Source organism: Arachis duranensis, chromosome 6 (genome assembly GCF_000817695.3).
Source record: "Arachis duranensis cultivar V14167 chromosome 6, aradu.V14167.gnm2.J7QH, whole genome shotgun sequence".
Lineage (NCBI taxonomy): Eukaryota > Viridiplantae > Streptophyta > Magnoliopsida > Fabales > Fabaceae > Arachis > Arachis duranensis.
In genome coordinates, this window is record NC_029777.3 from 44,080,401 (window position 1) to 44,094,249 (window position 13,849).

Genomic DNA, 13,849 nt, shown 5'->3' on the forward strand with positions numbered 1-13,849 from the left:
TAAGGCAAGCTGTATGTAGGGTTTCACCGTTGTCAATGGCTACCTCCCATCCTCTCAGTGAAAATGTTCAACGCGCTCTGTCACAACACGGCTATTCATCTGTCGGTTCTCAATCAGGTCAGAATAGAATCCAGTGATTCTTTTGCGTCTGTCACTAACGCCCAACCCTCAGGAGTTTGAGGCTCGTCACACTCATTCAATCCTTGAATCCTACTCAGAATACCACAGACAAGGTTTAGACCTTCCGGATTCTCTTGAATGCCGCCATCAATTACATAAGAACAAAAGTGATCATTGGCTTCGGTCCCAGAGAGGGAACCAGAAGAACCAAGATCTAAAGATGATCAAAGGATCTAAAGTGATCCAAAGATGAAAATACAATAGTAAAAGGTCCTATTTGTAGAGAACTAGTAGCCTAGGGTTTACAGAAATGAGTAAATGACATAAAAATCCACTTCCGGGTCCACTTGGTGTGTGCTTGGGCTGAGCATTGAAGCTTTCATGTGTAGAGACTTTTTCTGGAGTTAAACGCCAGCTTTTGTGCCAGTTTGGGCGTTTAACTCCAATTCTTATGCCAGTTCCGGCGTTAAACGCCGGGAATTCTGAAGCTGACTTGCAATGCCGGTTTGGGCCTTCAAATCTCGGGAAAAGTATGAACTATTATACATTGCTGGAAAGCCCAGGATGTCTACTTTCTAACACCGTTAAGAGCGCGCCAATTGGGCTTCTGTATCTCCAGAAAATCTATTTTGAGTGCAGGGAGGTCAGAATCCAACAGCATCTGCAGTCCTTTTTAGCCTCTGAATCAGATTTTTGCTCAGGTCCCTCAATTTCAGCCAGAAAATACCTGAAATCACAGAAAAACACACAAACTCATAGTAAAGCCCAGAAAAGTGAGTTTTAACTAAAAACTAATAAAAATATAATAAAAAGTAACTAAAATATACTAAAAATATACTAAAAACAATGCCAAAAAGCGTATAAATTATCTGCTCATCACAACACCAAACTTAAATTGTTGCTTGTCCCCAAGCAACTGAAAATCAAAATAGAATAAAAAGAAGAGAATATACTATAGACTCCAAAATATCAAAGAAACTTAGCTCCAATTAGATGAGCGGGACTAGTAGCTTCTTACTTCTGAACAGTTTTGGCATCTCACTTTATCCTTTGAAGTTTAGAATGATTGGCATCTATAGGAATTCAGAACTCAGATAGTGTTATTGATTCTCCTAGTTAAGTATGATGATTCTTGAACATAGCTACTTTGTGAGTCTTGGCTGTGGCCCAAAGCACTTTGTCTTCCAGTATTACCACCGGATACATTCATGCCACAGACACATATTTGGGTGAACCTTTTCAGATTGTGACTCAGCTTTGCTAGAGTCCCCAATTAGAGGTGTCCAGGGTTCTTAAGCACACTCTTTTTGCCTTGGATCACAACTTTATTATTTTTTTCTTTTCTCGTTTTTTTTCTTTTGAATGCTTTTTCTTGCTTCAAGAATCAATTTGATGATTTTTCAGATCCTCAATAACATTTCTCCTTTTCCATCATTCTTTCAAGAGCCAACAATTTTAACATTCTTAAAGCAACAAGTTCAAAAGACATATGCACTGTTCAGGCATTCATTCAAAAAACAAAAAGTATTGTCACCACATCAAACTAATTCAACTAGTTTCAAAGATGAATTCGAAATCCTGTACTTCTTGTTCTTTTATGATTAGAGCATTTTTCATTTCAGAGAGGTGATGGATTAATAGGGCATTCATAGCTTTAGGACATGAACCTTAAATTTTATTAATCATGAATTAAGAACAAGACTCAAAGATAGATATAAGATAAGACTAATAGAAAACAAAAATTTAAATAGACTCCTAATAATAGAGGTTATCACAGAGTCAGGACTCAACAACCTTGATTTTGAGAAGTGGATGCTCCCTCAACTTGTGGGGTGAGCTTTTGGCGTTTTAACTCTTGAAGTTCACGCCCCTGCTTCTCTTGTTCCTTCAGCAATTTGCAGAGCATGCAGTTCTGATTCTGCTGTTCTTCCTTAAGTTGTTCTATAGTTTCTTGCAGCTTGGTGATACATGCTTCTAGGCTGGCCCAGTAGTCAATTTCAGGAAATTCAGGGAGGAACTCCTGTGCCCTCTTTTTGATGGAGTTGTCTTGCATTTGTCCTTCCCTTGACTTCTTGGTGATTGGATGTTCAATTGGGATGAATTCATCTACTCCCATCTTCACCCCAGCTTCTTTACAGAGCAAGGAGATCAAGCTTGGGTAAGCCAGTTTGGCTTCAGTGGAATTCTTGTTTGCAATTGTGTAGATCTCACAAGCAATCAGATGATGAACCTCCACTTCTCTTCCAAGCATAATGCAATGAATCATCACTGCTCTCTTGATAGTGACCTCAGCTATCTTCTTACAAGTTTACTTATCTTTTATTGTGTAATTTGAATTAGTGGAATTTGGTTTATATTTATTCTTGGAGAATTTATTTACTTTTAAACCAAGTAGGTAGAAACATTTTGCATGTAGTTGCATTCATATACATAGGTTGCATTTCATAACATTTCACCTTTCTTCTTCATCTTTATAGCTTCTTTTGAGCTTAGCATGAGGACATGCTAATGTTTAAGTGTGGGGAGGTTGATAAACCACTATTTTATGGTTTATCTTGTGCTCAATTGAGTGATTTTTATCTACTCTTTACCCACTTATTCATACTATTTGCATGGTTTTATATTTCCTTCCTGATTATGTGCTTTGATTGAAAACATGCTTCTTTGGACTTATATTTGCTTATTATTAATCCTCTCTTATCACCATTAGATGCCTTGGTATGTGTGTTAAGTGTTTTCAGAGATTATAAGGTAGGAATGGCTCAGAGGATGGAAAGAAAGCATGCAAAAGTGAAAGGAATGCAAGAAGTTGGAGAAACTACTAAGCTGTCCAGCCTGACCTCTTCGCACTCAAACGGCTATAACTTTAGCTACAGAGGTCCAAATGACGCGGTTTCAGTTGCGTTGGAAAGCTAACTTCTGGGGTTTCGATTTGATATATAATTTGTCATAGTTTCCTCGACGCCAGGCGACGCGAACGAGTGGGTCACGCGGACGCATAACCTGGCCAACACCCAATCCGCGCGGTCGCGTGGACGACGCGACCGCGTCACTTTTTCGCGACTTGTACGGACCAGAAAGCGCTGGAAGTGATTTCTGGGCTGTTTCTGACCCAATTTTCGGCCCAGAGAACACATATTAGAGGCTATAAAGTGGGGAATGCATCCATTCATAAGGAGGCACTCATAATTCACTTCTCATGATTTAGATTAGTTTTTAGAGAGAGAGGTTCTCTCCTCTCTCTTAGGATTAGGATTTAGGACTTCTCTTAGTTTTAGGAGTAACTCTCAAATCCCAGGTTCTTTATTTTTATTTATTTTTCCAATTAAATTTATGAGCTCTTTCATGTTATGATTTTCTTTGAATTAATATTATTTGAGATATTTCAGTTATTATTGCTTTCTTTTAATTACATGATTATTGCTTCCCATCTGAAGGCATTTTTATTTGAGCAGTTTCAATTTTCTTTCCTTTTGGCTTTGGTTAAATAATTGGTGACTCTAGAGTTATCAAACTCATTGTTGATTGAAAATTGGAATTCATCGACTTAACTTACCTTCATAGTTAGAGGTTAACAAAGTGGGAGAAAAATCCAATTCTCATCACAATTGATAAGGATAACTAGGAAAGGACCTCCAGTTCTTATACCTTGCCAAAGGTTTATTTTACAGCTATTATTATTTTATTTTACTTGTCATATAATATATTCACACCTTACTTCCAAAACCCCAATTTTACCTTTTTCATAAGCAATAATAAGAACATACCTCCCTGCAATTTCTTGAGAAGACGACCCGAGGTTTGAATACTTCGGTTATCAATTTTAAAGGGGTTTGTTACTTGTGACAACCAAAACGTTTGTACGAAGGGATTTTTGTCGGTTTAGAGACTATATCTACAACGCGGCTGTTTTTATGAAATTCTTTACTGGCAAAAATCCTAACGTCAAAATTTTTCATGTTTGAGATGTAGTTTTGGAGAGAGAGGTTCTCTCCTCTCTCTCTCTCTCTCTCTCTTAGGATTTAGGTAGTGTTTTTAGAAATTAGGATTTAGGACTTCTCTTAGCTTTCTAGAGTGACTCTCGATCCCAGGTTTAATATTCCTTTTTACTATTTAATTTCTCTTTTATATTTTGATCACTCTGAAGCCTTTATTATGTTTGATTGATGTTGCCCAATTGGCTGTTGATGACATTTTTATTTAATGATAATTGAGGTATTTTCAGTTTATAATTATTCTCTTTGAATTAAATTGCCATTGCTTCTCATCTAAGGATATTTTTATTATTCCAGCAATTTTACTTTTTTTTCTCTTTTGGTTCTGATTAGGAATTTAGTAATTCAACAGTTATTAAACTCAACGTAATTAATAATCGTTATCTTGCTAATTGAGCTGAACCTAAATAATCCCAACCTTTTCTTAGGAAATAATTAGGATTCAAAGGTTAGTTTAATTAGTCCCTTGACTTTCCTTTGCCTTGGCAAAGGTTGATCAAGTGGAGTTTAGATTCAACTTTTATTATAATTGAGAGAGATAACTAAGTTAGACCTCTAAATTCCCTTATCTTGCCAAAAGTTGTTTTACAATTATTATTTATTTTTAATTGCCATTTAATTCACTCATCATTTAAATTACTTGCTTCTCACCTTCTAAACACCGATTACAACCTTTATAACCAATAATAAGAACATACTTCCTCGCAGTTCCTTGAGAAGACAACCCGAAGTTTGAATACTCGGTTAACAATTTCTAAAGGGGTTTGTTACTTGTGACACCCAAAACGTTTGTATGAAAGGACTTTTGAAGGTTTAGAAACTATACTTGCAACGAGGATTTATCCGCAAATTTCTAGACCACGCAAAAGTTCTCTCATCAGTTCTCCTATGTAATTCACCTCTTCCATTGAAGGGTTCTCAGGATCATAAGCTTCTTCTTCTGATGAAGCGTCCTTAGTACTGCCTGGTGCAGCTTGCATTCCAGACAAACTTTGAGAAATCATATTGACTTGCTGAGTCAATATTTTGTTCTGAGCCAATATGGCATTCAGAGTATTAATCTCAAGAACTCCTTTCTTCTGATTCGTCCCATTGTTCACAGGATTCCTTTTAGAAGTGTACATGAATTGCTTATTTGCAACCATTTCAATGAGTTCTTGAGCTTCTGCAGGAGTCTTCTTCAGATGACGAGATCCTCCAGCAGAGCTATCTAATGACATCTTGGACAGTTCAAATAGACCATCATAGAAGATACCTACGATGCTCCATTCAGAAAGCATGTCAAAAGGACACTTTCTGATCAATTGTTTGTATCTTTCCCAAGCTTCATAGAGGGATTCACCTTTCTTCTGTCTGAAGGTTTGGACTTCCACTCTAAGCTTACTCAATTTTTGAGGTGGAAAGAACTTTGCCAAGAAGGCATTGACTAGCTTTTCCCAAGAGTTCAGACTTTCTTTAGGTTGTGAGTCCAACCATATCCTAGCTCTGTCTCTTACAGCAAAAGGGAATAGCATAAGTCTGTAGACCTCAAGGTCAACCCCATTGGTCTTGACAGTGTCACAGACTTGCAAGAATTCAACAAAAAACTGATGAGGATCTTCCAATGGAAGTCCATGGAACTTGCAATTCTGTTGCATTAGAGAAACTAATTGAGGCTTAAGCTCAAAGTTGTTTGTTCCAATGGCAGGGATAGAGATGCTTATGTAATTCATTGGTGAGAATTTCAGATAAGCGTATGGAGATGTTTTGTCCCTTCCGTCTCTCTGCTTTCCTACTATCTTCATCCAATCCTTCTTACTCCTTTCCATGGCAAGCTGTATGTTGGGCATCACCATTGTCAATGGCTGCAGTCCCGTCCTCTCAGTGAAAATGTTCAATGCGCTCTGTCACAGCACGACTATTCAGCTGTCGGTTCTCGATCATGTCAGAATAGAATCCAGTGATTCTTTTGCGTCTGTCACTAACGCCCCACAATCGCGAGTTTGAAGCTTGTCACATTCATTCAATCCTCGAATCCTACTCAGAATACCACAGACAAGGTTTAGACCTTCCGGATTCTCTTGAATGCCGCCATCAATTCTAGCTTATACCACGAAGATTCCGATTAAGGGATCCAAGAGATATCCACTCAATCTAAGGTAGAACGGAGGTGGTTGTCAGGCACACGTTCATAGGTGAGAATGATGATGAGTGTCACGGATCATCATATTCATCAAAGAATAGGCTGAATTGAATAGAAGAACAATAGTAATTGCATTAATACTCGAGGTACAGCAGAGCTCCACACCTTAATCTATGGTGTGTAGAAACTCCACCATTGAAAATACATAAGTGATAATAGTGATCATTGGCTTCGGCCCCAGAGAGGGAACCAGAAGAACCAAGAAGAAAATACAATAGCAAAAGGTCCTATTTGTAGAGAACTAGTAGCTTAGGGTTTACAAAGATGAGTAAATGACATAAAAATCTACTTTCGGGCCCACTTGGTGTGTGCTTGGGCTGAGCATTAAAGCTTTCATATGTAGAGACTTTTCTTGGAGTTAAACGCCAGCTTTTGTGCCAGTTTGGGCGTTTAACTCCCATTCTAGTGCCAGTTTCAACATTTAACGATGGGCAGTCTTGAGCTGATTTGGAACGCCGGTTTGGGCCATCAAATCTCGAGCAAAGTATGGACTATTATATATTGCTGGAAAGCCCAGGATGTCTACTTTCTAACGCGCGCCAATTGGGCTTCTGTAGCTCTAGAAAATCCACTTCGAGTGTAGGGAGGTCAGAATCCAACAGCATCTGCAGTCCTTTTTAGCCTCTGAATCAGATTGTTGCTCAGGTCCCTCAATTTCAGCCAGAAAATACCTGAAATCACAGAAAAACACACAAACTCATAGTAAAGTCCAGAAAAGTGAATTTTAAATAAAAACTAATAAAAATATAATAAAAACTAACTAAAACATACTAAAAATATACTAAAAACAATGCCAAAAAGCGTATAAATTATCCGCTCATCACTATACTTGCAACGCAACTTTATTGAGAAATTCTCTTCCGAAATAGTCCACGAGCGCTCATCACTTCACTTCTTCCCCCTCTCACCTTGAATTTCCTCCCTGTGTCTTCATATGTTAGCTCCAGATGCTCAAGAGAAAGAAGTTTGCTCACTGTATATGGCAACAATGGATGGTGAGATAACACCACTTTTTTTCCAGGTGAAAAGTCTTCAGTAGGAATTTTCTTGTTCCTCCACCCTCTAAGAACTTTCTTCTTGGGAGCTTCCTCCTTACTTGATACATACCCAACACCAAACTTAAGGTTGATATCAGAAGGTTTGTTGATTGTAAAGGGGGGCTTTGGTTGCAAGATCTTTGTAGTTTCAATTGAGTGGTAAACTTGTTGCACCTTTTTTATCTCTTTCCTTTTACTCAAGCATGGAGAATGTACTTCTGGGAGTGATTCATTTGGCACTACCTTCAGATTTAGGTCCTTTGCCTCAATCTCCTTGCAATCCTCTTAATCGCATGCATGATGCATGGTCTTGAAAACATGAAACACTTGATGCTCATTATGCACTCTCAACATTAATTCACCCTTTTCAACATCAATAAGAGCTCTTTCAGTGGCTAGAAAAAGTCTTCCTAGGATGATGGAGGCATTTTTATCTTCCTTTATGTCAAGAATAACAAAATTCACTGGGAGGAAGAATTTTCCCACTTTGATCAAGATATTTTCAACTATTCTATGTGCAAGCTTCATTGATTTGTTTGTAAGTTGTAGAGCTATTTTTGTGGGCTTTAACTCTTGAATTTATAACCTCTTCATCACGGATAAAGGCATCAAATTAATGCTTACTCCCAAATTACACAATGCTCTTTCAAAAGTGGTATTGCCAATGGTGCAGGGAATTTGAAAACTCCCTGGATCTTTCTTCTTTGTTGGAAAATTTCTTTGGATAATTGCACTACACTCCTTGGTCATCTCCACTGTTTCGCCTCCCTTTAAGTATCTTTTCTTGGACAATAATTCCTTCATGAATTTATCATATATGAGAATTTGTTCAAGTGCTTCTATAAAGGAAATATTGATGTGTAGAGTCTTGAATATCTCCAAGAATTCAGAGTATTACTTTTTCTTGTTCTCCCTTTGGAGCCCTTAAGGATATGGAATCTTTGGCTTGTATTCAAGCACTTGGATCTTCTCTTTTAGTGCATCTTGTGCCACTGTATTGTATGATCCTGGGAGGTGGGCTGCACGTGCTCATCTTGAAGAATGGCTTCTTCTTGGGCCTCTTTCTCTTCAGTTGCATCCTTCTTGGCTGCTTCTCCCACCACCTTTCCATTTCTTAGATAAATAGCCTTGCACTTTTCCCTTGGGTATGGAATTATATCACTTGGATGAACATTTGTAGATTTCTCTAATTGTTGAGCAATTTGGCCTACTTGCATCTCTAAATTCCTAATCGAAGCACCTTGATTCTTGAAGTTGGTTCTTATTTCCGCAATAAAGTCTCTAATTTCTTAGATGAATGTGAATATGCCTTGGGAGATTTTTTCCATGACCAATTCAAGATTAGTAAGCCTTTGAGAGTCTTGAGATGGTTGGGTGGGTGTTGGTTGTTGTTGGTGATGAGGTTAAAGAAATTTTGGTGAGGTTGGAAGTGGTTTTGTCAATGATTGTTGTTAAAATTATTGGGCTTCTGATTATGATTTCTGCATCCAAAATTTAGGCGATTTCTGAGCATCTCTTTACACCTCTCCCAAGCTTTATAGAGGGACTCTTCTGCATGTTGTCTGAAGGTCTGAACATTTGTTCTGAGCTTAGTCAACCTCTAAAGTGGGAAGAACTTGTTTAGAAACTTAGTGACCAAGCCTTCCCATGTGGCTATTCTCTCCTTCCACTGATTATCTAGCCACTGCTTAGCCCGATCCCTTATAGCAAAAGGGAAGAGCAACAAGTGATAAACCTCAGCCAGGATGCCATTTGTCTTGACCGTGTCATTTGCAGGAAGTTTGAGATGAAAAAGTTAGGATCTTCCTGCGGGCTCCCACTGAATTGACGATTTTGTTGCACTAATATGATAAGCTAAGGCATCAATTCACAATAGTTGGCATTGACATTAGGTGTCACAATGCTATTTCCACAACTCCCTGGATTGGGAGTAGTGAAAGAGCCAAGAGTCCTCATAGGTGGAGGAACATTAGCATTGTTATTCTCTAACATATTTTGCTCAAATTCCTCTTCAATTTCTTTTTCAATCTCTTCTTCAACTCTTTGATTTCTAGCTTGCTTCCTTTGATGCCAAAGAGTTCTTTCAATCTTAAGATTGCATTGAAGAGGTTCTTTATCCCTGTTATTCTGCATAGACAAAAAAACAACAAGGAAATCAAATTGGAACTCCCTTCACAAGGTGAAGAGAGTTCCTAGGGAGAATTAAAATGAAAACAGTGAATAAACACAATTAAAAAGGTCTAATCTAGGTAATCAATTGATTGGTAGTTTGTTAACCACAATTAATCCCCAACAACGGTGCCAAAAATACCGGATTTACAACCCACAAAATACAAGCAAGTGCACCGGATCATATCAAGTAATAACCCACGGTGAGTGAGTGTCGATCCCATGAGGATTAACGGATTAAGCAAACAACGGTCAATTAATCACTCTAGTCAGACAATCAAGAATAAAGTTTTCAAAGACAATTGATAAATAGACAAAGAATTGAATGAAAGAAAGTCATAAGTAATTGAGGAAGAAATACGATTCAAAAGAGTTAAGGTTTTAGACATGTTGAAACTTCCGGAAAAACATTTTTCACTTTCCACCTTCATTAAACAATGATATTTCTATGGCAAATCATAAGTAATTAAACTCCAATTCTTGGTAATTTAATTTCTCTAATCCTAATCAATTATCAATTTCTTGATTAATTAATTGTGACAAGAGGTTAAGAACGTTCACTGATTTTAAAACCACACAATTCTCAAGAACTAAACTTGGTTGATTTGATGTCACTTATCAAGTCCAAATTCAAAACTTACGAATTATGAGAAGAAGTTTTCAAGATTAATTCAATTAATCAACTTTTCCAAGATATTAAAAGAATTCAAATTAGAAGATAATTGTTTTCCAACATATTCAAATCCTTGGAATGAAGTACGAAAACTTTTTTTTAAGAAAACATCAATGCATTAATCAAGATAGAAAAGCTATAACATTAATCCATAGGAATCAACAGAGCTCCTAACCTTATCTAAGGAGATTAGTTGCTCATGCTTTCAAAACGAAAACAAGGTATCAAAAATAGCAAAAGGTTCTGATGCCTTTTTCAAAGTGTTTTTAGGACCTTTTTATACTAAAGAAAACAAAACCTAACTATTAAATTCAAACTTAAATTTAAAAATAAAACAAATCAAATCCAATCTTCCGCATTACTTCTTCAACTTTGTATCTTTTGTGGTCCCAATTTTTGCATCCTAAATTGGCTTGAAGTGTTGCAAACGAGGCTTATGGAAATTGGGCCAAAGGGAACAAGTGAAACACCCATATGTGTATGCCAGGCTTTGCATATAAATGCCACGTTTTGCATGCATAATGCTATGCTTTCCTGGAGTTGGTCCCTTTGGCGTGTAACACCACCCTTGGGCGTGTAAAACGTCCATCTTCTCTTCCCTGGGAGGTCTTCCTTGTTCAGCATGTGGAACGCCAACATGTGGTGTGTGAAACGTCACTCTTTTGTGGTCCCTGGAGCTCCTTTTGTTTTGGTGTGTGCAGGCCCTTGATGTGGCGTGTAAAATGCCCAAATTGGGTATTTGAAATAGTCTTTTGGAAACTTGGCCCAGCATGTAACGCCGGGCTACGGCGTGTGGAGTGCCACTCAATCAAACAATGTCCTAGGAGGTAAAATATGGCGTGTGACATGCTCAAAGTGTAACATTAAACGCCCATATATATTGCCAAATAGAAGCCTTCACTTAAGTGTCGAAGGTGTGTAAGGCACAAACGCCTATTCTTCCTGGCGTGTCGAACGCCCACTGTTCACTGGGTCATGCGTACACATGAGGCATGTGTACGCATGACTATGACAAAAATCTTCAATCGCGCGTATGTATGCAGCATGCGTACGCATGAGTCCCATATCAAAGGCATTTTCATTCTACATGCCCATTCAACCTGGCGAACCAAACACCACTTTATTGCACTCCCAGGGGGTTTTTTCTTTGTGGGCCACACTTTTAATAGGTGGCCTAAGGCTCCAAAGCATGTCCTAAGCTTTAAAGTGTTCCCAAAACTTTCTATTTTCTTCTTTTGAACTTGTTTTGTGCTTTTTGCTTCTTTTTCTATTATTTTCTACAAAATTTATCAAACCAGAAGATCAAAGCAATATCCAACTTAAGCACCAAAGTACTCTATGTAACTCTGGTGCACGAAATTGTGATCATCAATGGTGCCATCAACATGGTACGCTCAATTGCAATCTCAACTCTTTATCACAACTTCGCACAACTAACTAGCAAGTGCACTAGGTCGTCCAAGTAATAAACCTTACGCGAGTAAGGGTCGATCCCACGGAGATTGTTGGTATGAAGCAAGCTATGGTCATCTTGTAAATCTCAGTCAGGCAGATTCAAATGGTTATGAATGATTTATGAATAAAGCATAAAATAAAGATAGAGATACTTATGCAATTCATTGGTGAGAATTTTAGATAAGCGTATGGAGATGCTTTGTCCCTTCCGTCTCTCTGCTTTCCTACTGTCTTCATCCAATCCTTCTTACTCCTTTCCATGGCAAGCTGTATGTTGGGCATCACCGTTGTCAATGGCTACAGTCCCGTCCTCTCAGTGAAAATGTTCAACGCGCTCTGTCACAGCACGGCTATTCAGCTGTCGGTTCTCGATCATGTCGGAATAGAATCCAGTGATTCTTTTGCGTCTGTCACTAACGCCCCACAATCGCGAGTTTGAAGCTTGTCACAGTAATTCAATCCTCGAATCCTACTCAGAATACCACAGACAAGGTTTAGACCTTCCGGATTCTCTTGAATGCCGCCATTAATTCTAGCTTATACCACGAAGATTCCGATTAAGGGATCCAAGAGATATCCACTCAATCTAAGGTAGAACGGAGGTGGTTGTCAGGCACACGTTCATAGGTGATAATGATGATGAGTGTCATGGATCATCACATTCATCAAGTTGAGGAACAAGTGATATCTTAGAACAAGAATAAGCTAAATTGAATAGAAGAACAATAGTTATTGCATTAATACTCGAGGTACAGCAGAGCTCCACACCTTAATCTATGGTGTGTAAAAACTCCACCGTTGAAAATACATAAGCGATAATGGTGATCATTGGCTTCGGCCCCAGAGAGGGAACCAAAAGAACCACGATGTCTAATAAAATAACAAAAGGTCCTATTTGTAGAGAACTAGTAGCTTAGGATTTACAAAGATGAGTAAATGACATAAAAATCCACTTCTGGGCCCACTTGGTGTGTGCTTGGGCTGAGCATTGAAGCATTTTTGTGTAGAGACTCTTCTTGGAGTTAAACGCTAGCTTTTGTGCCAGTTTGGGCGTTTAACTCCCAATTCTTGTGCCAGTTCCGACGTTTTACGCCAGAATTCTTGAGCTGACTTGGAACGCCTGTTTGGGCCATCAGATCTCAGGCAAAGTATGGACTATTATACATTGCTGGAAAGCCCAAGATGTCTGCTTTCCAACGTAATTAAGAGCACGCCAATGGGCTTCTGTAGCTCCAGAAAATTCACTTCGAGTGCAGGGAGGTCAGAATCCAACAGCATCTGCAGTCCTTTTCAGCCTCTGAATCAGATTTTTGCTCATGTCTCTCAATTTCAGCCAGAAAATACCTGAAATCACAGAAAAACACACAAACTCATAGTAAAGTCCAGAAAAGTGAATTTTAACTAAAAACTAGTAAAAATGTAATAAAAACTAACTAAAACATACTAAAAACATACTACAAACAATGCCAAAAAGCGTATAAATTATCCGCTCATCACAACACCAAACTTAAATTGTTGCTTGTCCCCAAGCAACTGAAGATCAAATAAGATAAAAAGAAGAGAATATGCAATGAATTCCAAAAACATCTATGAAGATCAATATTAATTAGATGAGCGGGGCTTTTAGCTTTTTGCCTCTGAACAGTTTTGGCATCTCACTTTATCCTTTGAAATTCTGAATGATGGGCTTCTATAGGAACTCAGAATTCAGATAGTGTTATTGATTCTCCTAGTTAAGTATGATGATTCTTGAACATAGCTACTTTATGAGTCTTGGTCGTGGCCCAAAGCACTCTGTCTTTCAGTATTATCACCAGATACATACATGCCACAGACACATAACTGGGTGAACCTTTTCAGATTGTGACTCAGCTTTGCTAGAGTCCCCAATTAGAGGTGTCCAAGGTTCTTAAGCACACTCTTTTTGCCTTGGATCACGACTTTATTATTATTATTTTTTTCGTTTTTTTTCCTCTCCTTTTTTTCGCACATAATCTCCTTTTTTCTTTTTCCTTTTTTTGAATTCACTGCTTTTTCTTGCTTCAAGAATCATTTTTATGATTTTTCAGATCCTCAGTAACATGTCTCCTTTTTCATCATTCTTACAAGAGCCAACATTCATGAACAACAAATTCAAAAGACATATGCACTGTTTAAGCATACATTCAGAAGTCAAAGTATTGCCACCACATCAAAATAATTAATCTGTTATAAAATT

General features: G+C 38.0%; 1 non-coding gene across 1 annotated transcript; it reads left to right on the top strand.

Annotated features, from left to right (window-relative positions):
- The first annotated feature begins 5,389 nt into the window (after positions 1 to 5,389).
- Positions 5,390 to 5,497, top strand: LOC127740455 (small nucleolar RNA R71). The gene has a single exon (XR_008001131.1). It is a non-coding gene; the product is annotated as a small nucleolar RNA R71 (small nucleolar RNA).
- The last annotated feature ends 8,352 nt before the right edge of the window (positions 5,498 to 13,849 follow it).